Genomic DNA, 27575 nt, shown 5'->3' with positions numbered 1-27575 from the left:
GTAAGAGACGTGCAGCTAAAGCAGCACCTGCTGGAATAGGCCCCGGGACCCATGTCAGTACCGGGGTCCTCGTTTGATTGGCAGTTCCTTTTAGTCTAGTATACAAGGAAGAGATGTCCTAAAATGAATTGAGACCCATCCAATCCCTTAGCATCCAGTAAGAGCCTATTTTGTCTCTTGTTCAGGACAGTGATTCGGGGTGACCTCTCCTTCTCAGTACCCATTTGTTTTGGAACAGGCTGGCTCATTTTTACATATTCAGGACTTGCAAGATGCTAAATTCCATTGAGCCACACAGGAGGTTCCTTAGATATGTGCTGGTAAGTTGGCATCACCTTAAGACCATGCTGCCTTTCGACCTGTCTTCCACCCCCAGGGGTTTTTACTAAGTATGTGACTGATAACATTTGTACCTCAGGAACTGTGGAACTCTTATCTGTAGGACTATTTACATGAGGAGAAGTCCAGAGAGAAACTTGTCTCCTAGGGTATGTCTACACTACCCTCCTACTTCGAACTAGGAGGGTAATGTAGGCATACCGCACTTGCAAATGAAGCCCGGGATTTGAATTTCCCGGGCTTCATTTGCATAAGTGGGGAGCCGCCATTTTTAAAACCCCGCTGGTTCGAACCCCGTGCAGCGCGGCTACACGGGGCTCAAACTAGGCTTCCTAGTTCGAACTACCATTACTCCTCATTTCACGAGGAGTAATGGCAGTTCAAAATAGGAAGCCTAGTTCGAACTACCTAGTTCGTGCCCCGTGTAGCCGCGCTGCATGGGGTTCGAACCAGCAGGGTTTTAAAAATGGTGGCTCCCCGCTTATGCAAATGAAGCCCGGGAAATTCAAATCCCGGGCTTCATTTGCAAGTGCGGTATGCCTACATTACCCCGCTAGTTCGAACTAGCGGGGTAGTGTAGACATACCCCTTTTCACTTTACTCTGTGCCTACTCAAGGGTCTAGATCTCATCTCCTCATAACAATGGGAAGTTAGCATTGTTTCCAACTCAAAGAATGGACTTTGTATGGGACTTGCTAGATTTTGAGTTTGAGAGAGTTTTTCCACTGACCAAATGATTCCAGGTGATTTGTCACACATGTCTCAAACCCCTACCACAGCCCAGGTACACACAAGATTGCTAGACCATATGACTGCATGCACACAGGTAGTCCGATATGGCAGGCTGTGCCCCTGTGCTCTTCAGATGTGACTGAAGTCAGTCTATCATCTGATTCATCACCCCTTAGACAGGCTGGTCTGACCTGCCACTAATCCTGGACTAAGACAGCCATAGGACAGTTTAGATCAGCCACCCAGGCTCCGTGCTTTGGGGGTGCCTTTGGGGCCCAAGGGGAGAGTGCCCAGGTGGGGGGAGGGCTGGTGCTGGCAGCAGGGGTCAGGCCTGCCCCCACACTCACCAATGGTGGTGGGAGCCGTGGGAAGCCAGCCTCAGTCTGCTCTGCTCCACACTTCACTGCAGTGGTGGGAAGCAGAACACCCTGGCCCCAGCTCGCTCCACTCTCCTGAGGGACATGGTTGGGAGCCAGAACACTCTGCTTCCTACCATAGTGGTGAGTGAGGGGGCACCAGGCCTCCTCCCCACAGTAAAACCCCCGGTCACAGCACTTGGGAGGAGGCTGCAAGGGGGGCAGAGAGGGCAGAGCAGGGGCATGGCTTGGGGATGGGGTGAAGTGGGGCAGGAAAGGGGTGGAGAAGGAGAGAAAAGAGGTGGGGCAGGTGCCTGGAGCAGATGTGGAGCAGATTAGGGGTTGTCCTGGATCCCGCACTCCCTAGGGATTGTGGTGCCCAGACTCCTTACATTGCTGGATGATTCAGGACAACGGGCCTCATGGTGTTCCTTTTGCTTAGGGTCCAGGCTCAATGCGATAGTCACTGATATCTCCATAATAAGTTGGGGAGCACATGTAGGATCACTGAAAGTCTGTGAGCCAAACAGGAAGCTTTTTTGCTTATCAATGTCCTGGAGCATTGTGCCATCCGCAATGCCTTTCAGAGCCACGTCAGGGACTTAGTGCTTCTCATGCTCACAAGCATTACCACCATGGCCAGTGCATCTGGGCAGTGGGTGAACCCCTGGCTGAACCAGCCCTGCCCCTTCCTCAGGCCCGACCCCTATTGTGCCCACTGGAGTTCAGTCCCATTGTGGATGCTGGCTCCTGCCCAGCACTCCTAGATTCCCCGCACTGTGGCCACCGATCCCTGCCCCAGGCTAGCACACCCGGTCCCTGTGCCCCTTAGCCCAGGAACCCCAAGCTAGCACACCCAGCCTCCTCCCTTGGTTCCAGAAACGTTGGCAGTGCAGCCCAGGCCATCCCACCCCGGTCTCAGGCCACACGGCCCTAGCCCCCCACTCAGCCTCGGAGGCCCAGGCAGCACAGCCCCTGAGCTCTGGGTGGCACAGCCACCTGCCTCTGAAGCATGCCCTCCCTCCCCTGGCCAGCACTGGACTTCCAGCATGGTCAGAGCAGCCCCAGCACTGGGAGCATGTGGAGTAAGGGACGTGGAAGGAAGAGTGTTCTTCCTTTGACTTCCTGCTGTGTAGACAGTGCCAAAAGCTGAGTTAAGGTACTTTGACTTCAGCTACGCATTTAACATAGCTGTGTAGACATACCCAATGATACCTACTGCCCATGTCGTAATGTATTATATTAATGCGGGAGGGCTTCGGGCAGTTTGGCCACAAAGGTAATTTTTTCCCTTGCAAATCACTTAGCTGAGTTCCAGAATAACCTGGCAGATCACATCACAAGAATTTCTTCCTGGTCTCTCAACCCCAGTGTCCTGTGGACCATTTCTGCAGTCTGAGGCATCTCAGTTGACCTGTTCACCATGAAAGATAAGAAGAAATGCTGTTTATTCTGCTCTCAGTCTGGGCTCTTTAACCAATGCTTTTCTGATCAGCACTCCTGTATGTCTTTCTTCCTAATTCTGATCATCCTGCAGGTGGGTCTCAAGCAGAAATTGGACTATGCCAGGCTCATTCTTATCATTCCAGATTGTCCCAGACACTGTTGATTCTCTGACTTGCTCACGTTATCATTTCAGCCTCCCATGTCTCTTCCTCTTCATCCATTCTCCTGAGTCGGCATGATGGTCACCTCCTTCCATCTCAGCAAGGATGCACATCTAAGTAGAATGCAAAGTGGCATCACATCTCCCATAACTCCAGTTACAGATAAGTAACTATTTTTAAGCCAAATAAATACTAATTTCTACATCATTTCACATTGTAGCTACCAGTTCACCCGTTTATCATGTCTGTATTTAGTTTAGCAGCACTGGAGTTTCAGATGTCAAAGCATGAATTTCTTCCTCCTTCTTCTTGAGCGAGCCTTCCTGGAACAAAAGGGAACAGGCTGTAAGTGGGGTTGGGTGAGTAATGATGAAATGCTGTCTCCTTTTTAATACATCTTTTCCTACCTAGCCAATTTTAGCTTTGCAGCACCATTCCACTAAACAAGGTTGCTCTTGACTCCACCCATTTTTTTCATGTCATACCAGTGACTGTACATTTCCTCAGTAAATGTTTGTTATGCCAGGAAAGCACCAGAATATCTATGTTGCTATTTTATATATTTTCCAACAAGACCTATGCATTTGCCATGGGAACACTACCTGTGTAACATCTGCTCCAGTATGCGCTCTTTGCTCATGAAAACAGGGTTGGCTAGACTAAACTCAGTGTCAAGATCCTTCTGTAGCATGTCTTTGCTGATGAACATGGTTTTAGAGGGTATACATGGCTTTTCATGAGATTGGCTTTCATTGAGAGTTTCATGTGTTAACTGTAAACAAGACCTGGCGTGGTGGGAAGCCGGACCTGAACTCTCCAGCAAGAGTCTCTGGAAATTCTGAGGTACCCTCAGATAAATTCATAATATGAATCTTTTATTGGGCTGAACGTGGAAATAGCTAGTACGTTATTCCTTGTGTTAGTTTTGTCAGATATTCAATTATTTAAATGCCATTTTCAAGACATTTCAGATTTTTGCTCTGGTAATGCATAATTTTTTTTTGAGGAGTTGTCAGCGGGGAAGCGGGAAACTTGGATATTGAGACATGGGATACTGGAGCTTTTGGCATCTGAGACAGCATGGAAGGCATGTTGGGATTCTGGCATAGAAATATTAACTGGATCTTTCTGCTAAAATAATCACCAGTGAAATAGTTAAGCGTTGACAGAAGTTGCAGAGCTAAACAGTTCTACTAAGTCACACAGGACAGCCTGCACCTGTCCGAGCTCGTACTCCCAAGTGAAGATTCAGGAAGATAAGTGCTGCATTGGTTCACGTTGTTCACACTTGGGAAAGTTTTGTCAAAACCGTAAGGGCTGGAAACTTGATTGTTGTTTCAAATGGAAGCTGAGCTATTAAAGCACAACTGTGCACTCTGAGAGAATTCTGTGGCAGATTCTGTGGCTTCAGAATATATGGAAAGCTCTCTAAGAACTCCACTGATAATGTTACATTCGTGTATTTCCTTGAGAGTTGTGTGGTCTCCCTTTCCCAAGATAGAAAGAGAAATATCCAGCCCAGTAATTAAAGACTGAGATTTGTATTGAAGTCCTGGGATCTACACTTCTCCTTGTTGAAGTAGACTTGCCTCCTTCCCTCCTTAGCCTCCATGCAAACTAAAATGTCAAGGGAAGCACTATGCATTTGTAGCATGTAATGTGAATGTTCAGAGGTTACCATTTTAAAAATAGCTACTCCATAGGGGCACATTACCAATCAGTTACACCTGGTGCACTTAAAAAGGCAGCTCTTACCAACTACAAAATGGGCCAATAAAAATAACACAATGCTGTTCATTGAAAAGGGCCCCAAAACATACAAATGTCTGTGTCAAAGCAAAGGGGGAAAATGAGGAATAGGAAGGCGTAAAGGGACAAAAGGAAGAAGAACCAGTAGTGAGAGGGTGTGCATGGAGGAAAGGTGTGGAAGAAACCAAAATCAAAGTGGGAGTGGTAAGGAGCGAGATGAATGGGAAGGAGCAAATTTAATGTTTGAAGACCATTTTTCATGCCCTGGAGTAATAAAGTGCTTCACACAGTTAACCAGTGACATGATATAGAAGGATGAGTTCATCCACCATTTAAATGCAGCAGTAACATAGCCTTGTACAGCAACATAGCACAACCATTTAAGATAGAAGGGTGTGGGACACTCATTCCAAGGGGAATTTAGGGGGCAGAATTCGTTATATAACTGGTATTTTTTAAATATTTATTATGTATTTAAAATTGTAACGACAGAATGGTGTCGGGAGACCCTGTCTGACTCTACTCACTGGAATGCTTATGCAGCAGGGCTGAGCCTTGCATCTGACATCACTAATAGCAAGCTATTGTTCACACTCTAATTGTATGTAATTTACTGATGGAACTGGCCAAGTGTGTATTCAATATGGTACATAACAAAACTGCTGCACTTGTCATAATCACTCCTTATTTCCAGTATTCAAGTAGTCTTATCTTCAGGAAATGCCTCTTGGAAGAGGTTACATTATGTTCTCCAACATGCCTATTGGTTAGTGGTTGAGTCTTCCAAACATGAAACCAGCTTCCCTCAAGTGACAGTGTATTTCTTGCATTGTTTCCTGGCCCAATTCACTCCATAAGGTCTAACAGTCTGGCTCAAGTCAATGCTAGGGAGTCACTTTAAAAAGAAGTGAATCAGCTCATCTGTCTTTTCTTCCCTGATTGAAACCCCATTTGCACTTGAGTTTGTATTTCATTGCATTGGCACCGCACAACCGGAGCTGGGCTAGTAAACTGGTTCTTAGCATTTTATTGTCTGATTTGTAATAAGTTTGGCTACTAAATCTTGCAGTTGGCTGCTAAAATCAGATGAGTTTTGTACCAAATGTTGCAGGTGAAGGGGGAATAAAAACTATTCCTGCTGCCTTCTCCAGTGGCTGGAGTTTAAAAGCTGCTGTCACACAGTACCACAGTGGAATTATTGTTTGCAAATAAAGCAAATTAAAATAAACACCTTTTACCACAAGAAAGTAATTAGAGTTGATTCGTGGCTTCATTTAGTTTTTCTTTCCTGACCTTGACTGTATTGTGATGGTTTTGTGCTTCCTTGGACAGTTTCTACTTGCATCTGCATCGATTAAACCTTGATCTCATTTATTATCTCAGGAAATGGTCTCAAGGTCACAGGGCTGGAAATTTAATTATGGTGGCAGTATATTAAGTGGCACATTTAAAGATGCTGAATCGTAGTAATTAATTTTTTGGATGGTGGTCTCTAGGGAACAGGTTTTCTTCACACTGGGTGTTTAGACATCCATCATGGCAATTCAGCTTGGCAGCTGTCTTTTAGCTTTAAACTGCATCATTATTCATCTTTTATGACTGTCTTTAAAAACACTAGACAACCATATCCTTTTCTATTGTAATATATGTCTGCTGCTTGCATTGAGCTATACTTCACCTTTGCTATAAAACATTAACTGAGGTTGCTAGTAGCTACCTGGGCTGGCCTCTAAATTGAGACAACAATTACCCTTCGCTGACATCTAGTGTCAAGACATGAGATATAGCTGGAGTGCTGAATGCACTGGCCTGGAAATCCTGCACTTCCCCAGCGATTCAGCCTGTCTCACCCAAGAAGCTGCAGCAATGGCCATAATTAGTGAGCACGAGGGATTAGCTTTGCACTCACTGTTGACTTTGTAGCGGCACTAGGTTATTGAATGAAATGCAGCACTGCCAAGGTCTTAAAAAGCTTGTAATGTTTAATGAAGGAATGGCCATTAAACTTGCTGGTTCAAATATTAGGCAAGATGGGACTGGGAAGTATTTAATAAAGAGGTATGAAAATATGAACTAAATTACATATATTCATTTAAAAAGCTGGCAGAAGTCCAAAATAATTGGAAATTGGCCATTGCTCTTCATGTAGAGAGTCTGTATTATGTGGGGACAATAGAATTTTAAGCAGCCCTTCTGTAGAACTTCGCAGAAAGTTTTAAATGTTCATTATAAGCAAAATAACTCCACAATGGGAAAGAAGTTCATAAGCAATCACTGGGAATATTGTTTTCTAAGTAGTACAGGGCTGCTATACCTCTTGTTATATAAACAATGCAGGCCATGAACAGGAGAAATTTGCATATTCTTATATCAGTTGCTGTCGTAGTAAATATTAATATTGTCGTTTTTACAGATGGGAGAATTGAGATCAAGAGAAGTGAAGTGATTTGCACATCACATTTACACATAAACTAAGTAAGGAAAAAGCTCTAAGTTCTGGGCTAGTGCAAGCTTCTCCAGAGAGGGACCTTATAAGCTTCCTTCCTCCCCCTTCCCACCCCCCCGCATCCCCCTTCTGTTCTGCAATGTGATTTGTCCTTTTCATATTTGTTCATTTTTTTTAATTGTATCCTTTGGTATATATGGTTGTGACTACTTTCTTCCACTATTTGATCTGAGGAAGTGGGTCTGGCCCACGAAAGCTCATCACCTAATAAACCATCTTGTTAGTCTTTAAAGTGCTACATTGTCCTGCATTTTGCTTCAACTACCCCAGACTAACACGGCTACATTTCTATCACTGTCTTGGTAATGGGTGAGATAACAAGAATTTGAACTATCTCACCCATTACCAAGACAGTTTCCCCAATTATCACCTCTAATACCATTAACTCACAAACATCCCACTCTCCCTACCTTTAATATCATCAATTCACAGACACTTACCTTCCTTCCTCCCCCTCCCCCCCCCATCCCCCTTCTGTTCTGCAATGTGATTTGTCCTTTTCATATTTGTTCATTTTTTTAATTGTATCCTTTGGTATATATGGTTGTGACTACTTTCTTCCACTATTTGATCTGAGGAAGTGGGTCTGGCCCACGAAAGCTCATCATCTAATAAACCATCTTGTTAGTCTTTAAAGTGCTACATTGTCCTGCATTTTGCTTATCTAGGGGACTTTCTCACCAGAATTCCACTTTCTGCTTCAATATCTGGTCTTCTGTTCAATTGCTGCCATTGTTCTGTCAAGTTCAATCTGGTTACAGATGTTTCTAGAAGGGAAATAAACCTTCCTAGAAAGAGATCAGCTAGACCTCTCTTTAACCAAGTGCTGTGCTCTTAGAACCAGCTGAATGGGACATTTAACAACAGGGTATTGTACTAATCCTCCTTATAACACTGTGACCAACTGGAGCAGGTCAGCTCCTTTTTTGAAGCATAAGGATCTTGTGCAAAAAGGGGTTTTTGCACAAAAAGGAAATCTCCACACTGCTTGTTTTTGCGCAAAAACCCCTCGTGAAAAAATGGATCTGAAAAAAAATGCAAATGAGATTGTGACTTATTCTAATGAGTTCCTCATTAGCATATTTTCTGCCGCAAAAACTCATAGTGTAGACGTAGCACTGGAGAGCTCTAATATGTCTATTTCCAATTATACCATTTTCATTTGTTTGTGAATTACATTCCTCTTGCTTTTCATCTGTTATCTTAAAATAAAGATGGGAAGAAATTTCCCCAACCATTGTGATTGGTTGTGGTAACCATCTCACCACTATATACCCATTTGAATTACATAGATTGACTACACAGCCATTCAATTCACATCAAGAATGTCAGGGTATTCGCTAAATAAGCCCCTGTCCAGAGCCCCTCGCTGTGGAACAAGCTTTCAATGACTGCATAAATAGCTACAGGAGATCGGCCAAAGTAGTCAAAATGCTTCACTCTTCCTATAAGTCTCTGAGGAACACCCATCATTTGGTGTTTCTTGAATTTTATTAACAAACAGAAATTTAAAACAAATATTATGTGAGAAAAATAACTTGGAATTTTGATTTTTTAATCAGGGATCATGATAAGAGCTGAGTAAAAAGGGTTTTTACAAACTATTCATGGATATCTGTATAATAAAATTTGATGAGTTGTTTCGTGAATACTTACAATCCATTTGAATTACTTAGTCACAAACATTTAGATGAGTAACTTCTTTTTCTCAATGATCATGGAACCAAAAGTGCCATAAATGCTCACATGAATATGACAAGCAAATACTCCCATCCGAATGTATGTACTTAGAGTAGCAGAAAAACTGGAAGTTCTTAGTAAGTTTGGGACTCATACAATCAAAGGTCACAGAAAATATGGTGCTCAAGTGATTACAGCTCAGACAGCAAATTGCCTCTAAGTATATTTGAAGTGAGTGGTTGACAAATAATTCATAAAGTAAAAACTGTTTATGCAAATGAATTGTGGAAAAATTGTGCACAGTGAATGAGTAAAAATGGCTATCCAGTAATTTGCCAACAGAAAGAGGCTCTATTTGTCAAATGAATTACTGATTGTGAATTGTTTGCCAAGCAATAGTCATGATACACGTTTTCGTTTGTGATATCTATTACTGTCAGAATAATGAATCTGAAGCATTTTTTACAAAATAAACATGGTAAATATCTTAGCGATGAAACTTATGAATGACAAAATAATGATAGGTTTCTTTCTTCTTCTGACTTTTTGTACTATGATTTTGTCCTTCTCATAACAAACCGCAACCTAAACCACAGATTTGGAGGTTAATTTGCCAAAATTACCAGTCAGGGGTGGGTTTTGAATAAAATGTTCATGATTTGTTCCATCTCTGTAAAAGGCAGATTAGTGTGTATTTGGTCATTCAGAACTTCCTCTGTTAAATTTTGGGTTTAGAAAACCAAACAAGGGGAGGTCTAGATCCAAGTCCTACTTTCAGAGCCCTCAGATTTTGTGTTTAGGTGAGTTTCCATATTTGGTTAATCTACTATCTGAGAGATCATTTCATCTGAGGAAGTGGGTTTTGCCCATGAAAGCTCATGATAAATAAATATATATGTTATTCTCTGAGGTGCCACAAGACTGCTCGTTATATATTTGAGAGTGTGTCTGTCTGTTCAAGAACTCCTCCTAAATGGAAAGAGCTAGGACCACCAAATCCAGCTTTCTCTTATCATAACTTAAAGCAATGTAAGGGGTTGGTTGTACCAGGAAAATGAGATGTATCTGGAATGGGATTGCTTCTCATAAACCATACAGAAAAGAGAAAGAATCATTAGGCAGGTGAAAGGGGCTGGCTGGGGGCACACCATCCCCGCTATCGAGGACTGCCCCAGCTCTGAGCCTCCCACCCCCCAGACACCCTTTGGGGAGGGCAGATTTGTATGGGGACATTGCTAGCTATTCCCCTTGGTCACTGTCAGGGAGCGAGGGGAAAGTGCACAGTTTGCTGCATTAGTTACTCTGTGCACTTTGCTCTCGCTTCCTGACAGGATAAGAAGGGGAAGAGCAAGCAGCCCTGACATGTATCTTGGGGTGGGGGTGAGGGTTTTGGCCCTCCTGCCCTCCGCCCCACAGTCCCCAGCCCTGACTCACTATTCATTCCCTCAACCCTGAGTCCTGTACCCCCACATCTCTAGCCCCTTTCCCTGAGCCCCTCCTTAAGGACCTGAGCAACACTATCTAAATGTGCTAGTCTTTTATAAGAGTAAAGTGTTTTCAAAACTTAAATCTCATATAACTGGAAATTATCTAAAACTGTTCTCTAAAAACCTTGTTATTCAGTATCCACACTTGATTTTTTTTCCAGTTTTACATTTTTAAAAGTTCTCTTTCACAGGTAGTATGCAATATTTATATTTCATGTGGATTTTTGCATACTAGAACTGGCTTTCAAAGCAGTTTCTATGCAAACTCACATGACTGATATCCTCATAACCATCCACCCTGAACTACACTCAACTTTCCTAAATGAGATTTTATTGGAACTGATTATGATTAGATAAATGGGTGACTTCACTAACGTATAATACACTTTTCAATTACAAAGCATGTATGAAATTTACATTTCTTATTTGATAGTATGATATTTATGTGACACATTGCGGATGAGACCTGCTGCTGTTTACATAATGGCCTTACTTTTCTCTTAGATGAAGTGTGGTTTCCAGTTCTTTTAATATGCTTTCTGGTGGTATACTATCTACCATAACATGAAGATTGAAATTCAGCCTAAATCTATTCTTCAATTGAACAACACCAGAGAGAATTTTTTACCCTCTAAGCCTGATTTCTCCTTCTTTTAGAGCATCCTGAATGGAAAACTCTGTTTTTAATCAGGAAGAGGAGCAGGGACTTGAATGGGGGTTCTCACTTCCCAGGCCAATTCTCTGCCACCAGGATGAAGACAGAAGGACTTTGACAGACTTGCGCGCGCACACGTTTTTATCCAAAAATGGATGTTTCAGTACAAATCAATTTTTGAGAAAAGGTTAGAAAGGCTTTCTATTCATACTAGTGTGGAACAAAAACAAATTCTGAAATCCCCCAAATTGCCATGAAACAGAATTCTGTTCCTCTGGTAAGCTCTGTCACCTGCCAATCCCTCCCATTCCAGGCAGGTTTGAGAGCAGTGAAGGTATCTAACCCCTGTACAGGGAGTGTACTAATTAGAACTAGAGTAAAGAAGATATGGATTCTAGTATCTATTCTTGTTTGTGTCACCTCACACAAGTTCTGTAACTTTTGTGGGCCTCAGTTTCTTTCTCTGAAAAGAGAGAGGAGGAGGATTGTCATAGTTCAAGACAATGACACCTGTATTTGCCTCTCTGTGGTCTACCAAGGGCATCCATTCTTGTTTCCCAACTCCTTGCTCATCGCATCTCTTGAATAGAGATCTTAGTCTCTCTCCCACCTGCCCAAGGCTTTCCCAGGCTGCACTGGTATATCCTCAGCAAGGCAGACTGCCTAAACTAGCAAGGTCTGCACTTTGCATTCTCTTCAGAGTTACATGTTCCCACACAGCTCTTTCTAAGGAAACACATTTATTCTTAAAGTGATAAAAGAGCCAACATACATGATGAAAAGTGTACCAGAGCTCACCCCAACTCCAGACTGGCTCTGGTAGGCATCAGTCCTTCAAAAACCTACAATGGTTTTTCCTGTGGATACAGGTTCATAGCTGAGTGTCTCATATTGAGAATCAGAACAACCATGAATAGTTTAGTCTTTCCTTTATACAGCATGGGGCTTTGATCTTGGCCTTATGTCACAGGCAACCAGCAGATCAGGGTTCATTCCTCAGGGTGTAGCTTTGAAAGGCTGGGTTTTTGCATAACTGGAGATAGTGCATTTGAGGTCACCTATTCCTAAATATTCCCTACGAAAACCACTTCACTTTGTTTCTCCAGAAGTCCATTCTTATCTGACACATTGTTCAATACAATTCTTTGAACCTGCCATATTTGGCCCCAGAGGGATCATATGCAGTCCTGGCCCAAAATAATGCATAAACCATTCATGTAATACAATGGATCCCAAAGATTGTTAAACTTAATTCAGTAAGATCTGAATTGGAGGAACCAGCATATCTGTCACAATGATGATAACCACATTTGAAAAGCACTCTGAAATCTTCCAGTGAATAAATGCTATATATGAGGGCAGAAGTCCTAAAGACATCTGCCAAAATGGCAATTTTCCTTGGACAACATCTCGAGTGAGTTTATGCTGCCAGTTCAAAGCTGCGCCATACTGAAAATATATGGGGCAGGGTCAAATCAATTAAATTTAAAATGAAAATAATTTACATGCATGATATTGTGCTACTTATATTCTTTCTTGCCTTTTATTCCATTAAAAAATCCTCCATTGCTAGTGTGCTTTGTAAAGGATTTAGATCCAGCTTGCTGCAGAGAAGACATGGTTGTGATTAAAAGGAATTTTCAAAGAAATCTGTGAAGTATTTTTGCGTTCTCCTCTCTTTTCCCAGCCACTCCCCTTTTTGCATCCAGGCTGGAGTTTGGCCATATTTTGCCACATATTTCAACTTGGCTACAGTTTTGAATTCATTCCTGAAATAACTCCCATTAAGTTATACCACAATGAATCTAGCTTTTGTGTTATGTATTAGTATTTAATATTAAAACATGGAACACAAGAAATTTGCTAATTAAAAACAATTATGTGGCTTTGGGGGCACTATTAAAACATTTTTTAAAAGATCATGTTAGCTAACTTAATAGTTGTGTTGTTAACAAATTGCTGCTATGCGTCCACACACTATAAAAATATATAAGTTGGTGAGCAACGTGCAAAGTCTGTGCCAAGTTGGCAGGCTAAAGTAATAGTTGATGCAGCCTGATGTTTTATTAGAACAGTATTTCTAGGCTATTGACAGTTATAGTAATGAATCTGGCACATGTATAAATTGGCAGCTATAGAATGAGAAGCATTTTTTTCTCTTTATAGGAAATTCACTTTACCATGGCATTCCACAGAAAAAGATTATTAGCCATGATTAATTTAAAAGGCAACATCTTTGTGTTGCCTTTTCTTCCTTTAGGGATAAGAGCTACTTAGGACCCTTTTTTCATTGTTAGTCCGTTCACTTGATTAGCACATCTGTGAACTATTGGTAAGCAAATACATCTACATTAGAGCAGGAAGGTCCACCCATCATCTTCTTCCACTGTGTTAGGTAGAGGGGATAAAAAGCGTAGTAATTCTGACTAAAGCCCCCAAAGTGTTGAAGGCATAGCATGGCACTCAAGCTTCACTGCAGACCTGCAAAAGCGCCACTTGAAGGGATCAAAACTGTTGGGGGATCCATGGATCTGTGTCTGGAGCAGGAGGTGACCAGGAGAAGGAGGGAAGAAAACAGCTGCATGCTGAGCTAGAAGGGAGAAGAGCGGAGGGAGGACAGCTATACAGTGTAACGTAGCATGGACAAACCTGTGGAATTTCTAGCAGAAGTCCAGCGGGAGTTAATGCCTCTAGCTATAGCATGAACTCTGGTTCTGAGCCTTCTAAGGAGAGGGCACAGTGGAGAGAAGGAACAGTTGTGGCAGCAAGTTTCCTTAAATAAGAGACAGTGCCTATGGGGAAGTAGCCCAGGGACAGAACAGAGACAGGGGCTTTGTATCTGTATCTGTGCCATAGGATCTGTGTCACTGGCAGAAGTTTCCTTGCAGATCTTTAAGATCAGCAGCTAGGAAGCCACCCCTGTATCATTAGGCTACCAGTTCCTCTCCCTAAGATGATGATGATTCAAACTTCTCATTGAGGCAGGTGGCTCTGGCCTGTGGTCTAAGAAGTTGTGAGAGAAGAACTTTAGTAGCAGTCTAGACTGGAGACAAGATTTCATTTGATTTTTGTAGCAAATTGCTACAGTATGGAATGTTCTAAATGGGAGCACAGAGTAATGGAAAATGTAAATAACCTCACATATCTTAGGGGAAAATCCCATAATGCTCTCCAAAAAAGTAAGACACTGAATATTCCGCTTGTGTAGACCAACAAAGGATTGATTTAGCAGAAGTTGCTCTGTAATGACTTTCTGTATTTAATTAAACCTTATGTGGTACATCATCATCTTAACACTTAGGCCTTTAATATGTGCATAGCTCCCTGTGCATCAAGAATGTGTATTCTAGTATATTGTTAAAATATATCAAGTGAAAAAAAAAAGCTGAACCACGGCAAGATATGAAATGAGGAAAAGGAGATTAAAGAAAACGTCTTGATAAGGAGAGAAATAAAATCCACTAAGTAACTCTAATTCACTCGAGTTTTGGACATCAGAGGACCAGAGTGTGAATGTGTCCTCTTATCTGATGCTTTACTAATGGAATGGCAGGGGCTTACATTTCCCCCTGAACTCTAAACCTCTTCATTTCTCTGTTATATAGTTTTGTATTTGAGAGTGACTTTCCTTTCACTTACTAGGCTTAATTCATCTATAAATACGGCTTATTATTTGCTTACCAAATGAGAGCGCAAGATGAGTAAAGGCAATGGTTATATCTTGTTACATCTTGAGATTTATGGCACAGGTCTGATTTTTCTAAGGCACTTTCTTGCTTTATTGTAGCAAACAACTGAAAATGTCGGCAACATGATGAATAATTAACTGCTGTGGAAGAGGAGAATAGGTAGGCACCTCTCTCAGGCTATGTCTAGACTACAGGCTTCTTTCGGAAGAAGGTTTTTTCGGAAGAGATCTTCCAAAAAAAACTTCTTCCAAAAGAGAGCATCCACACTGCAAAAGTGCATCGAAAAAGCAATCTGCTTTTTTGAAAGAGAGCGTCCAGACTAAATGGAAGCTCTCTTGCATGTGAGCTTTGATTGCTATGAACAGAATGGCCACCGGGGCACTTGTGCTTTTTCCTCTTTCCTCTTCTTCTGAAAGAACTCCCTCTTCCCTGTCCACACACGCCTTTTTGCAAAAGGGCTCCTTCACAAAAAGGCTTCTTCCTCATAGAATGAGGATTACCAATGAAAGAAAAACCCCTCTGTTGTTTTGATTTTCTACCGGAAGAACGCAATTGCAGTGTGGACGTTCCTCAAGTTTTGTCGGAAAAACGGCTGTTTCTCCGACAAAACTCTGTAGTGTAAACATACCCTCAGTATATAATTCCAAAGTACCCCAAGATTTACTGAGCACAACTCTGCTCCACTTTTAATAGAGGCCATTTCCTGTTAAGACAGATTTAACTATATAGATTTTATGTAATTCAGTCATTTGCAACATGTTGGTTGCACCATGACACCCTTGGAACTCAATGTGAGAAAATGCATTCCAATGCCTGAGTTGACTCTTTCCCAGATGTATATCAGGAGTAATTCCATTGATATTGATGTGATTACAGTAGGGCATACCTGGAGCAAATGAGAGGAGACTCAAGTTCTCAGTATCAGTAATATACTGGTGTACACATTCATCTGGATGCTCAGAGAATTATGCAGATAATTCCCTGAGTTTTCAAGGTGCTAGCTCACAAAGTAATTACAGATCACATTTCATATAGAAGTCTCTGCTCACGTATGTCATTCTTTGGCTCTGATAATATGGCTGTTTTTTAAAGTCATGATTAATTCATTTGGACAGCAGGCATCTGAAGTTAACTTTGACAAACAATCCACAAACTAGTTGTTTGGCCAAATCCTCACCCAAGCTGTAATTTCAATAATTATTGACAACCATTTTTTGCCACTCTCACTTAAACTGGTATAAAATAAACAAAAGGAAAGGAAAGGATTGAATTTCTTTTCTATCTCTTTAGATTTCCTTTCTGAAATTTTAAAGCAGAATTGTTTCCTCCCCCACCTTACCATTCTTGTTTAAACTGCAATTTCTTCTCCCAAACTTCTTTTTATGCTATATTTGATTCTCCAAGTACTTCCTAAGGAGCAGTCATAAGGAAATGTGCTTCAAATTGGAATTCTTCCGCTCGGGTACAATCATGCAAACAACCTGGCAGAATTTATTTAACCTTCAGCTAACTGCTCAACCAGCTTGAAATTTTTGATAGCCCATCAGTAATGATCAAGATGGAGAGGCTAAATGAAGAGGTGCTGCTTTTTTTTTTTTTTAACCAAGAGAACCATTGAGCTGATAACAGGACTTGAAATGCCATGTCGGCTCAGCTAGCATGGTCAAGAAGCTCAGCTGCAGGAGGGAAATAAAACTGTTAAGTTATGGCTGCCCTCCAATCAGTCACAGGGGTAATGATGTTTGGCTTTAGTCAGGTTATATGTCAGCAAATATACATCTCACAGACAGCCTCTAAGAGAGCCTTAAGATCATGTTTATTGTATTATATAGATAGGGGTCGGATGCTGATATATGGTGGTCATAGGCCACTGAAATAAATTTTGTAATGTTCAGCAGGTAAAGTTAATCTCAATACATGGGAATGTGATGGCAATTTTGATAGAATATTCGTTCCATTGACAGTGATGGCACATTTTTTTCCCCGTTATGTTTTGTGCAAATCACTTGAAGACAGATGATTTTTTTCACCCATTGATCCTAAATTTATCACTATCTTCATGGAATGTGTATTGCACCTAGCCTTTGAAATACAGCCATCGGGAGCTGGAAGTTCAAATTATGTCTTATAAACATCACTAGGCTCGTGACCCCAGACCAATTCACCTACTGAACTCATGGTGACAGATAAGTCAAAATTCCAGACACCGAGACATCAACATTTCATATTCTTCTGAAGCAGGAAATCCAGAGTGTCATGATCACTCTCTTGTGAATGTTTTATTTAGTGTTAGGGATTGCATGAATTGTAGCTGGAGAGTTAGTTACAAGGCAAGACTGCATCAGTGCAGATGCTCAAGTATTAAACCAGGGTGAAGAATTAGAATCTCTCTCATTGGAAAGAAACAGTATTGACTGAGCCCCAAGAATTTAACATTTATATCACTATATTACCTTGAATTCTCTTGAATCTTGCATCTACGGATCTCAAATCCATTTTTAAATATTACATCAGATCGTCCACTGGCAAAATCAGAGTAGCTCCACTGAAATCAATAAAGCCCAACTGAGTCTTTCAACAGCAATTTAATGGTAAATTTCATTAACCAAAACTCATTTAAGTCCCTAAAATTAATAAATGGAAAAAACCTCAAAGATACAGCCCACAAGTCCTGATACCTAGTTCTCTGCTTTAATCAAAAGTCATTACAATAGAGCTGTGGTGTCTAACATGCTAGCCACTAGTCACATGTGGCTATTGGAATGGTTGGTGTGGCTAGCTGGCTATAGCAGTAGCCACTATATTATTTACATTTTCAGAATAATGTGGCTAATTCGTTATACCAGTAACCACTATAGTGGCTGCTGCGTCAGAAGTGGTTGGACTCCACGGCCATAGAGACTTACAAAATTTTTAAAAGAGGAAACCTTCATTGTTTCCAACTAGGGGTCACCAAATGAAATAAATAGGTAGCAGGTTTAAAACAACCAAAAGGAAGTTTTTCTTCACACAGTTCATAGTTGGCCAGTGGAACTCCTTGCCAGAGGAGGTTGTGAAGACCAGGACTTTAACAGGGTTCAAGAAAGAACTCGATAAATTCATGGAGGTTAGGTCCATCAGTGGCTATTAGCCAGGATGGGTTGGAATGGTGACGTAGCCTCTGTCAGAGGCTGGGAATGGGTGACAGGAGAGGGATTACTTGATGAGTCCCTGTTCTGTTCACTACCTCTGGGGCATCTGGTATCGACCGCTGTCGTAAGACAAGATACTGGGTTAGATGGACCTTTGGTCTGACCCAGTATGGCTGTTCTTATGTTCTTATGTTTCTCTTTTCATCTATATGAATCTGAAACCTTTCCATGACATCAGTCATTACTTAGACTTGAACAAGGCTGCCCTATTCCATTTTAGCATTCTGTTTCCTGGAATGCTGCTTTTGTGTTTTTCTATAGCTTAACCTCTTTACCAGGATTAAGTTGAACTCGAGGGCCAGTAGACCACTATTTGTCTGGTTCTATATCCTTTGGTCCAGTGTGGGTATCCCTATCAAGAGTTCCTGCAAGTATACGTCTGTAGGTCACTGGACCACATGAGACTTTTAAAGAGCAGTGGCTTAATTATGACATTCTGATTCACTTGTTGCTAGTCAAACTCCAAATGACATACAAGGGAATGTGCCTGAGAACAAGAAAGGGGAAATGAGAATCACGAGAGAAAACAAGAAGTGGTGTCCAAGGTTTTGTGGCAAGATTGTGAAAATGTGAGGTTCTAACTTCAAGCTGGTGCGTTTGTATAATTAGTGCATAATTTATTTATATCGAAAGATGTCATAAGCCTCCATCGCCCAATCGGTACATTGGGCATCCTGACAACATATCCATTTCTATCTTTACTATGCATATTCCATCAAAAGATAATAACATCTAACTTCACAATGCTCAAATAGGAGTTTAAAAACTCCATGCTCAACAGGACCTTGCTGGAAACATGCAACTTACTCTGGTAAGCACACAAGCACATTCAGCAGTCATTACTATTATGACATTCTAGGATCCACCAGCATTTCTGAAAGTTTCCTTGTTACCACCTGCCATGTAACCTTGGGGGCCTTTATGCTGTGCAACTTCGGATCCGTTCCCTGACACCAGAAAATCTGCTCACAAGTATACGATCTCACCAACCTAGTTACTCTTTTGCAACAACCCTTCCAGTGTGGGTCTCCCCAAATATATACTCCCAGAGTTATATTTACCAGAGACTTGGATAGTTCCTCTCTAGTTTGTCACCCCTGAAGCTGTGAAACAAGCCCCCAAGTTTTCAGCAAAATGCAGGACTATGTAGCACTTTAAAGACTAACAAGATGGTTTATTAGATGATGAGCTTTCGTGGGCCAGACCCACTTCCTCAGATCAAATAGTGGAAGAAAATAGTCACAACCATATATACCAAAGGATACAATTAAAAAAATGAACACATATGAAAAGGACAAATTACATTTCAGAACAGAAGGAGGATGCAGGGGAGGAGGGGGGAAGGAAGGTAAATGTCTGTGAGCTAATGATATTAGAGGTGATAATTGGGGAAGCTATCTTTGTAATGGGTAAGGAAGTTGGGGTCTTTGTTCAATCCCCCCCGGAGAGTGTCGAATTTTAGCATGAATGACAGTTCAGAGAATTCCCTTTCAAGTGCAGATGTAAAAGGTCCTTGTAGCAGAATGCAGGTAGTTAAGTCGTTGAGACTGTGTCCTTTCTGGTTGAAATGACAAGAAACTTTTTTCTTTGTGATCCTGTCTAATGTCTGTTTTGTGGGCATTAATCCTTTGGCGAAGTGTCTGAGACGTTTGTCCAATGTACATAGCAGACGGACACTTTCGGCACATGATAGCATAAATTATATTTCTGGATGCGCAGGAATATGTGTTCTTGATCTTATAACTCACTTGGTTAGGTTCAATAATGGTATCAGCAGAATGAATATGTGGACAAAGCTGGCAACGGGGTTTGTTGCAAGGGAAGGTACCAGGGTTGGTATTAGTGTGGTATGTCCTGTGGTTGTTGGTAAGAATCATCTTGAGGTTAGGTGGTTGTCTATAGGAGACTATGGGTCTGTCTCCCAGAGCCTCTTGGAGTTTGGTATCCTGTTCCAGTATAGGCTGTAGTTTATTAATAATGTGTTGGACAGGTTTAAGTTGGGGGTTGTAGGTGATGACAAGTGGTGTTCTATTGTTGGTTTTCTTGGGTCTGTCTTGAAGTAGATGGTTTCTAGGTATTTGTCTGGCTCTTTCAATTTGCTTTTGTATTTCTCCGGGTGGGTAGTTGAGGTTTATAAATGCTTGGTAGAGATCCTGAAGCTTCTGGTCTCTGTCAGTGGGATTAGAGCAGATGCGGTTGTATCGAAGGGCTTGGCTATAGACGATGGATCGTATGGTGTGTTCTGGATGGGAGCTGGAAGCATGTAGGTAACTGTATGAGTCAGTGGGTTTTCTGTAGAGAGTGGTGTCTAATTTTCCATTGTTGATCTGTACTGTGGTGTCCAGGAAGTGGACCTCTCGTGTGGAATGGTCCAGGCTGAGGTTAATGGTGGGGTGTAGGTTGTTGAAATCTCTGTGGAATATCTCCAGTGTTTCTTGGCCATGCGTCCAGATCATAAAGATGTCATCGACGTAGCGTAAGTAAAGAAGAGGTAAGAGGGGACGGGAGTTGAGGAAACATTGTTCTAGGTCAGCCATAAAGACGTTAGCGTACTGTGGGGCCATGCATGTACCCATGGCTGTGCCGCTTGGCTTGGCTGTGCCAAGTTTTCAGCTCACTTTAGCATCCACACAGTTTAGGTATCAGAGACCTGCTTACAGTAAAACTAAAGCTGATTTAATAGAAAAAGCTCCAAGTAAAAAATGACATAAGGGGGAAGCAAATATATACAAGTGACACAGAAAACAAATATGAAGATGTAATATGAAGCTTTATACAGGGCCAGCCCACAACATTTTGGCACCTGAGGCGGGGAGCTCAAATGACGCCACCATGCCACCTTTTCTCTTGCCTGCCTGTTATGTCTCTTGTGCCTTCCTTCCTCTAGCACAGCACTCCACCATCTCTGTGTATATAGAGCAGAGAAATACATATGCACCAGCAGCAGACGCAATTTTCTACACTCTGGGTCCTAGTGGGCCCCCCTCCCAGTCTGGCACCTGAAACGGTCGCCTCAGTTCGCCTCATGGTACGGCCAGCCCTGGCTTTATACTTTCTTATCAGATAAATCCCTTTTCTGATAGGAGTTAGCTATTGCCTTAAAACAGTTTCCCAGTGCACCAGCTACAAGAGGGACCCTATGTTCACAAGCAGTCTCCTTTCTCAAAACTCCCCTCCCCAAATTATAGACGCTCTTCAGTTTAAACCTCTTCCATTTTAAAAGGGATTGTAGGCCTTTTCCTTACTCATGATAGATACCCTCCTTTCTCAGCTGCTGTAGACTGGGATTTCCTTTTAAATTTCAAGCAGTTCCCATTTTCTTTGGTTCATCATTGTCTGGTTTTAACCTGGGTTGGGCATTAATAATGTGCTTGCTTGATTGGGGAGGTAGCACCTGCCGCCTGATTGCTTCACTGCCCTATTGTGAGGTGATGCTGAAGTCTCACACACACACGCACACCCTTCATAACCATAACAACTTGTAATGATGATTACTCTCAAAGTGTTTCAAGCTTTCCTGCAAGATCTTTCCCCTACATGCTCTCATAGTAAAATAGACATGCAGTCAGTTGGTTTAGCTGTTTATTGGAGCGGGGCTTAAACTTTCTCTTTGCTACCTGCAGGGTCTAGACCCTGAGTGTGTCAACTAAAAGTCATATGCTTATAATGTATTAAAAACCTGTCCACCATCCCCACAATTTTACCCATGCCTTTGGCATTTGATGGGGTAAAATGCACCACAGCAAGCCCATGAGGGCTGCTCAGAAGCATAATCTAAAGCAGGCTCAGGGCTGGATGTGGCCCAGCTTGCCTGGATCTGGCCCCCTGAGGCTTAGGGCCCCCCTAGCATTGGGGAGCCTGTGCTGGCACTCTAGCCCCCTTGCTGCCCCACCATGGGGCTGGATCACAGAAAATCTACTAGGTTGGGCCCCCCCAGGCTCTGATGTGTGAGGTGAATGTAGGGAGTGTCTTTCTCCTTGGGGCCACGTCAGTGAGGATGGGGTGTGTGTGTGTGTGTGTGCGCGCGCGCGCTGCTTCTCATTTGTGTGTGGCCCTGGACTGATTTTTCTGTGGGTCAGTGTCCCCAGCTTCCTGACCCAAAATATATTCCCCATCCCTGATCTAGAGTATGCAAAATATAGCAGATCTGGCTCCCTCAGATGGTCCACCTGAGCCTAAGTTTCTGATCTTCAAGCATGGTTCAAGCACTGTAGATATACTTAGGATTGATGTAAGTGTATGTAGGGGTGCTGCTTGTTCCATCCACTGTGGATTTGATTTAATGTGATGCTGTGTTTAATCTGCGTAATGCATCCGACAGGCGCACACCCATCAATCACAACATTAATTAAGTAAACAAGTGCCAAAATGTCTTCCATTTTCTCTGACTGTTAAATTATTAGATTATTTCCCTAAAATCCCAGTCCTGTAGTCCTTGCTCCTGCTGACTTCTTTGTGAGAGACTTGTCTACAGAAAGGATGCAGAATCTAGTCTAATCTGTAATATGGAAACATACCAAGTCCATAAGGACAACATTCTCCTCTGACCTGTCTAGGGCATCTCTGGTTCCCAGTGTCAGTTTCTGTTGCATGTTCTGTACTCCTTCACTGCACAGACTGAAAGTTGTCTGCTTAGAATGAGCATCAAATATGCATCAGATCCACTGTAAAGGAGTAAGAGGTTAGAGGCAGATCAGAGAGGAGAATTTTGCCCTCAGCCTTTATACTATTTACCACAGGCTCCAATGGGAATTTGCCTGAAAAAAAAATGAGTAAGGACTTCAGGATTGTGCTCAACATGCACAAAAAACCTCTTGGGTGCCTTGTTTCTTTCCAATCACAAGGAAGAGTTTCTGTTGATGTTGTCTTGTCAAACAATCCCACCTGCATTGCCTAGCACCAAGGCTTTCAATCTTTCCGTTAGCTTTCTGCAATCACATAAGAATGAATACAACAGTGACAATAGATCTTACCTGTAAAACACCCTTGGGGCCAAGGGAATGGTCCTGACTTGATAGAAAGATTCATCAATTACATGGACTTGACTAAATGCTTCTTCAAGCATAACTAGAGCCCCACTGAAATGTCTATGTAAAATGAAACAAGCTACAAGATTTCATGAAGAGTAATTACCTTTCCTTCTGTGTGTTGTCTTCCCTTTATGGCATATGAATTGAATGAAAAGTTTTTACTCAGTTAGCCCTGGACTGATTTAAAGTGGACTAGGAAATTCAGCTACGCAGTAAATTCCTCTGTAGTGGTATAGGATGAATATCTCTAAACACTTCAACTAGAAGATAAAGACTAGAAATATCACAAAATACTTGTTAATTGCTTGTAGGTCAAAGTGTCTGAAAATATCTAGTTCTCCAATTTTTTTAAAAAAAGTTTACAATCTGAAGTATAAAGACATGTTGTGTAGGACTCATATATTTGATCATCACGCTGTATAAAAGCATAACCTAACAAAGCCCAGGGCAAATTTTTGTATGCATCATCATGGATCAAGGACTTAAGGAACTTACTCATGTGGTTGATAGAAGTGGACGCTAACCTTCCTACATACTGACAAAGTGCTGATATTTTTGAGGCTGTGGCCGTGCATGCTGCTCCCTAAATTATTTGTCATTTCCACGTCCTGCTCCTGAAAAATGATCACTATAATAACTTCCATCAGAAGCCTCCAGCAATATGCTGAGGTGGACAGACTGTACTGTTTTGTTGATGACATGGGGACAGATTTGCCTTTCATCTACAATGATCTGTGTCTAGGTGTATTTTATCATAGAAAGTAGCATGTTTAAATGTATCCAGTGCCATATTAAGATTTTTTAAAGTTAAATTTAAAGACACTATCTGTATCTCAGACCAAACTGCTCTTTCACTGGTCCATGAACCATGATGGTCAGCATATATCAAACTGTAATGCTCCAAAATCTTGCTATACATTGATGTTATCAGCACTGACAGATGAAATAAGCTAATTTGTTGGCCTTGCCTTTAAAAAAAAAACTTCTTATCACATCAGGAAAATAAGCTCCTTCAGCAGACTTGCAGAAGATTTTCAGTTGTGATCTAATTTGCAGACATAGCACTCAAAAATATGCATAGATGCTGACCCCACAAGCTGCTCTCTATACAGTTCCCCTAATGCCTGCACAGACCAGGAATGCTGGATCAGGGCTTTAACTATTTCTATTTATGATATGTAGATGCAAGAACAAAAATGCCACGGGTTACAATTTTCAAAAGCAGTGTCTTAGAGCCATATTTTTATAAGTATGTAGGCTCCTAAAGATGCAGACTGGCATCTGGATAAAAGTGTGTGTATCAAACTTTCCTGGATGGATCACCTTACCCACTTCTGCTGCCTCGCGTTAGCTCCAAATTCCCTTTTCTCCAGGCACCAGCAGCAGCCTCAGGAAACTGGGATCTCCTGAGAGCAGGAACTGCTACAGAGATGGTTGTAAATAAGACTATAGTTGAAAAGCTGTTCAAGTCAAAGGTATGTGCCCTGAAGAGCCTTTGTCCTGAAAGAGGTAGGTACTTTACAGAGCAGATATATCCCCAGAAGAGGTGGCTGCTTCAGAGCTTCTATGGCCATCCCAGGGTAAAAAGGTAGCAGAGTGAAGCTGCAAAGAGAGGGTTTCCAGCAGGAGTTCACACAGAAGGGAGAGCTCCCCAGGAAAGAGATGCTGTTGCCAGGTGAAGCAAGATGGAAGATTGTGTTTGTTTGAGAACTTTGTTAATTTAATAAACACCATAAGAAGAGTTTGTTGAAGGGGCCCTGGTGAAGGGAAAACAGGGGCAAGGCACAGCAGGCACACCTGTGGCTATGCAGGGGTGCCTAAGTGCCAGATGGCCCTGTTCCAATTGATGTAGTCAATGGATCCTGCAAACCATCTCCCATCAAGGAGGAATGATGAATGCATGGGATGGAGAAAGCTGGATGAGTGAAGGGCTGACATCTGGAAGGCAGAGCAGTAGACAGAAGACGTTGAGAGAGCCACAGCTGTCCCTACAGGTATTCAGTAGGGTTATTCACAATGTCAAGGAGGAGAAAACCAAGCTGTTTAACTCTTGGATAAAGGACATTAATTTGGAGAGAGGACTAGTCCTGACAGGTGTATGGAAACACTGAGAATGTGGAGGTACTGAAGTTACTGGATGTGAAAAGGGTGTAAACCTGCTGAATGTTAATGGTTTGCTTTCTGCAAAGGAGTGGTATGTGAAGGAACTGGCTGCTTTGGAAGAAGCTGCTAGGCAGCTGATCCTGAAGGAAAGGGGTGAGTTTGCTGAGGAATATCAGGCCACTTCAGAAGAAAGAGATCTCCAGCTCACCACTATTAGTGAGCTACAGGAAGAACTAGAGGGCTTGTGCTCTGCAAAGCAAATGGGCAAGAGCTAAAGTAAAACAAATAAAGACTGTAAAACTTGCCCTGAGGTAGACAAGGTTCTAAGGAGGGGAGCAGGATATGTAACAGGGTGGCTTCTCCTGGGCTGTAGAAATTGGGGCTAAGCCACACCTAATTACGGGCCAACCTACACCTGGGTTGGATAAGGTGATCCTAGGGTAAGAGGCAACAGGAAGCTGCTGTGAGTGGTCTGCAGAGTGAAGCAACAGGGAAAGAAGGCCTCCTGCAATGGTTCCTAAGGAAGGCACGGTTCCTCAGGAAAGAGAGACTGTTCTCAATTTAAGTCTGCATGGAAGATTGTTGTATTTGTTTGAGAATGTTGTTAATTTAATAAAAATCCCAGATCTTAAGAAGGGTTGTGATTGAAAGAGGCCATGGAGTTTGCTGAAGAGTCCAGGGAAAAACAAGGGAAGGACACAAAAAAGGAACCCCTTACCGTAAGGGGATGGTCGGGGGCAGTCAGCTCAGTTTAAATGACTGTCAGAATCCTGAACCAGAAACTTCTCAAGCCTGATAAACTGACCTTCATGCAGCATTTATACAAATAAATATATAACCAGAAAGCCCAACTCTCACAGGATTAATAATTAGTCAGATTTTAAGAGGTTTTTAAGGCTGTTCAGTGCTCATCTATCTATTTGATAGGTATCATCCCCCAAAAAACCACTATTAAGAGGCTCTTCAAGAGTCGAGAACTACAGTATGTAGATGATACCAATTTGTAAAACCAAGAGTAGGCTGGATTTGCTTCATATTTCAGGGCACAGGAAGCATACAAATAACTACAACTCTTATGGTCTACAGCTATTTTTTCCCCACATAATGTGCCACAGACTATTTAATCTATATAGTACAGCATTTTCATTTTTAAGATTTACAATAAGCCCGGAGACTGTAATTTTCATAGTACAGCTGTTATATTAACTAAATGCTGATCCAAGTCCTAAGAGAAAATGATTATATCATCAATATAAACATAGCAAATTTTACCTTTTAAATCTGCCAGAAGAATTTTTATGAGTCTCTCTAAAATGGTGAAGAAGCTTTTTTTTAGCTCAGATGGCATGATCCAGTGTATATTCACCACAAAAGGACTTGAATCTCATTTTCCAATATCCAGTTTCCATTTAACAATGAGAATTACAACATCAATTCTCTGTACTTCTACAGTACTTTTCAGACAAGAAACTCAAAGAGCTTCCCAAACATGTAATATAACATGTAACCTCCATGATGTAGGCAGATATTGTTAGTCATACTATCTGGCACAACCTTTTCTGCAGAAACAGGACTCTTGAAGAAATGTTCACTATTTGAGGTGTTCTTCTAAATCCAGCCTGCTCTTGTAAATCTACAATGAAATTACTCCTGTAACTGGGTGGTAAATTCTTGATCTTCCCTTCTGTGCATGCTGATAGCCCAGACCCCTTGACTTTCTCATCTTTATTCCTGAGTGACTACGTATACTCTTGTCTGCATGGCTCAGATGCTTCTGTATGGTGATGGTTAATTATTTTGTTTGCTTGTTAGTTGTGTATTACTTGACACCAGAGGGTTGGGTCCCTTAGATGTACCAAGACTGTCAGATGATTTTCTTAATCCTTTTCAGCCAAATCTTGAGGTTTTTATTTCAGTGTTCACTTGTCTTTAAAAGTACTGGGATTTTTCAAGTCTGATGGGAGCCTGCATTTATGAAGATTAAGAACCTCAGGATTCGGGTCCATGTCTTTTGAGGGCAGTGAATTTAGTAACTTGGTCAGCTAGCCCTTGCAGTGTGGTATCATTCAGAAGTTTTCATAATTGCATAAAATGAATATCAACTATGGCCTTACCAAATTCATAGCCACGAAAAATGCATCATGGACCATGAAATCTGAGGCCCTCCTGTGTAATCTGATCTTTTGTGTACGTTCACGCTATATTATACTGATTTCATAGGGGAAATCAGAATTTCTCAAATTAGGGGTCTGACCCTACAGGAAGTTGCAGGAAATCGCAGTTATTTTAAGGGGAGTCACAGTATCGCCACCTTTACTTCTGCACTGCCTTCAGAGGTAGGCCACTGAAGAATGGTGTCTGCTAACTGAGGGCCCAGCTCTGCAGTCAGCAGTGCAGAAATAAGGGTGGCAATACCATACCTACCATCCTTACTTCTGCGCTGCTGCTGC

At 41.8% G+C, this 27575-nt stretch overlaps 1 long non-coding RNA gene across 2 annotated transcripts in view; it reads right to left on the bottom strand.

Moving 5' to 3' along the window:
- Window positions 1-910: 910 nt before the first annotated feature.
- The window catches only part of LOC106732941 (uncharacterized), a 53587-nt gene continuing 26922 nt past the window's right edge, over window positions 911-27575 (bottom strand). The window contains exons 4-5 of one of the 2 annotated variants that reach the window (XR_012895863.2): window positions 3260-3358; window positions 911-3148 (exon numbers count right to left, since the gene is read on the bottom strand). This is a non-coding gene — a long non-coding RNA (uncharacterized LOC106732941). Of the gene's footprint in view, window positions 3359-27575 lie in introns of both variants that reach the window. The other variant, XR_012895853.2, reaches the window with a different exon arrangement.

This window comes from Pelodiscus sinensis, chromosome 14, assembly GCF_052426305.1.
Source record: "Pelodiscus sinensis isolate ZL-2025 chromosome 14, ASM5242630v1, whole genome shotgun sequence".
NCBI lineage: Eukaryota > Metazoa > Chordata > Testudines > Trionychidae > Pelodiscus > Pelodiscus sinensis.
The sequence above is the reverse complement of the archived record's forward strand: the minus strand, read 5'-3'. Positions and strand labels throughout refer to the sequence as shown.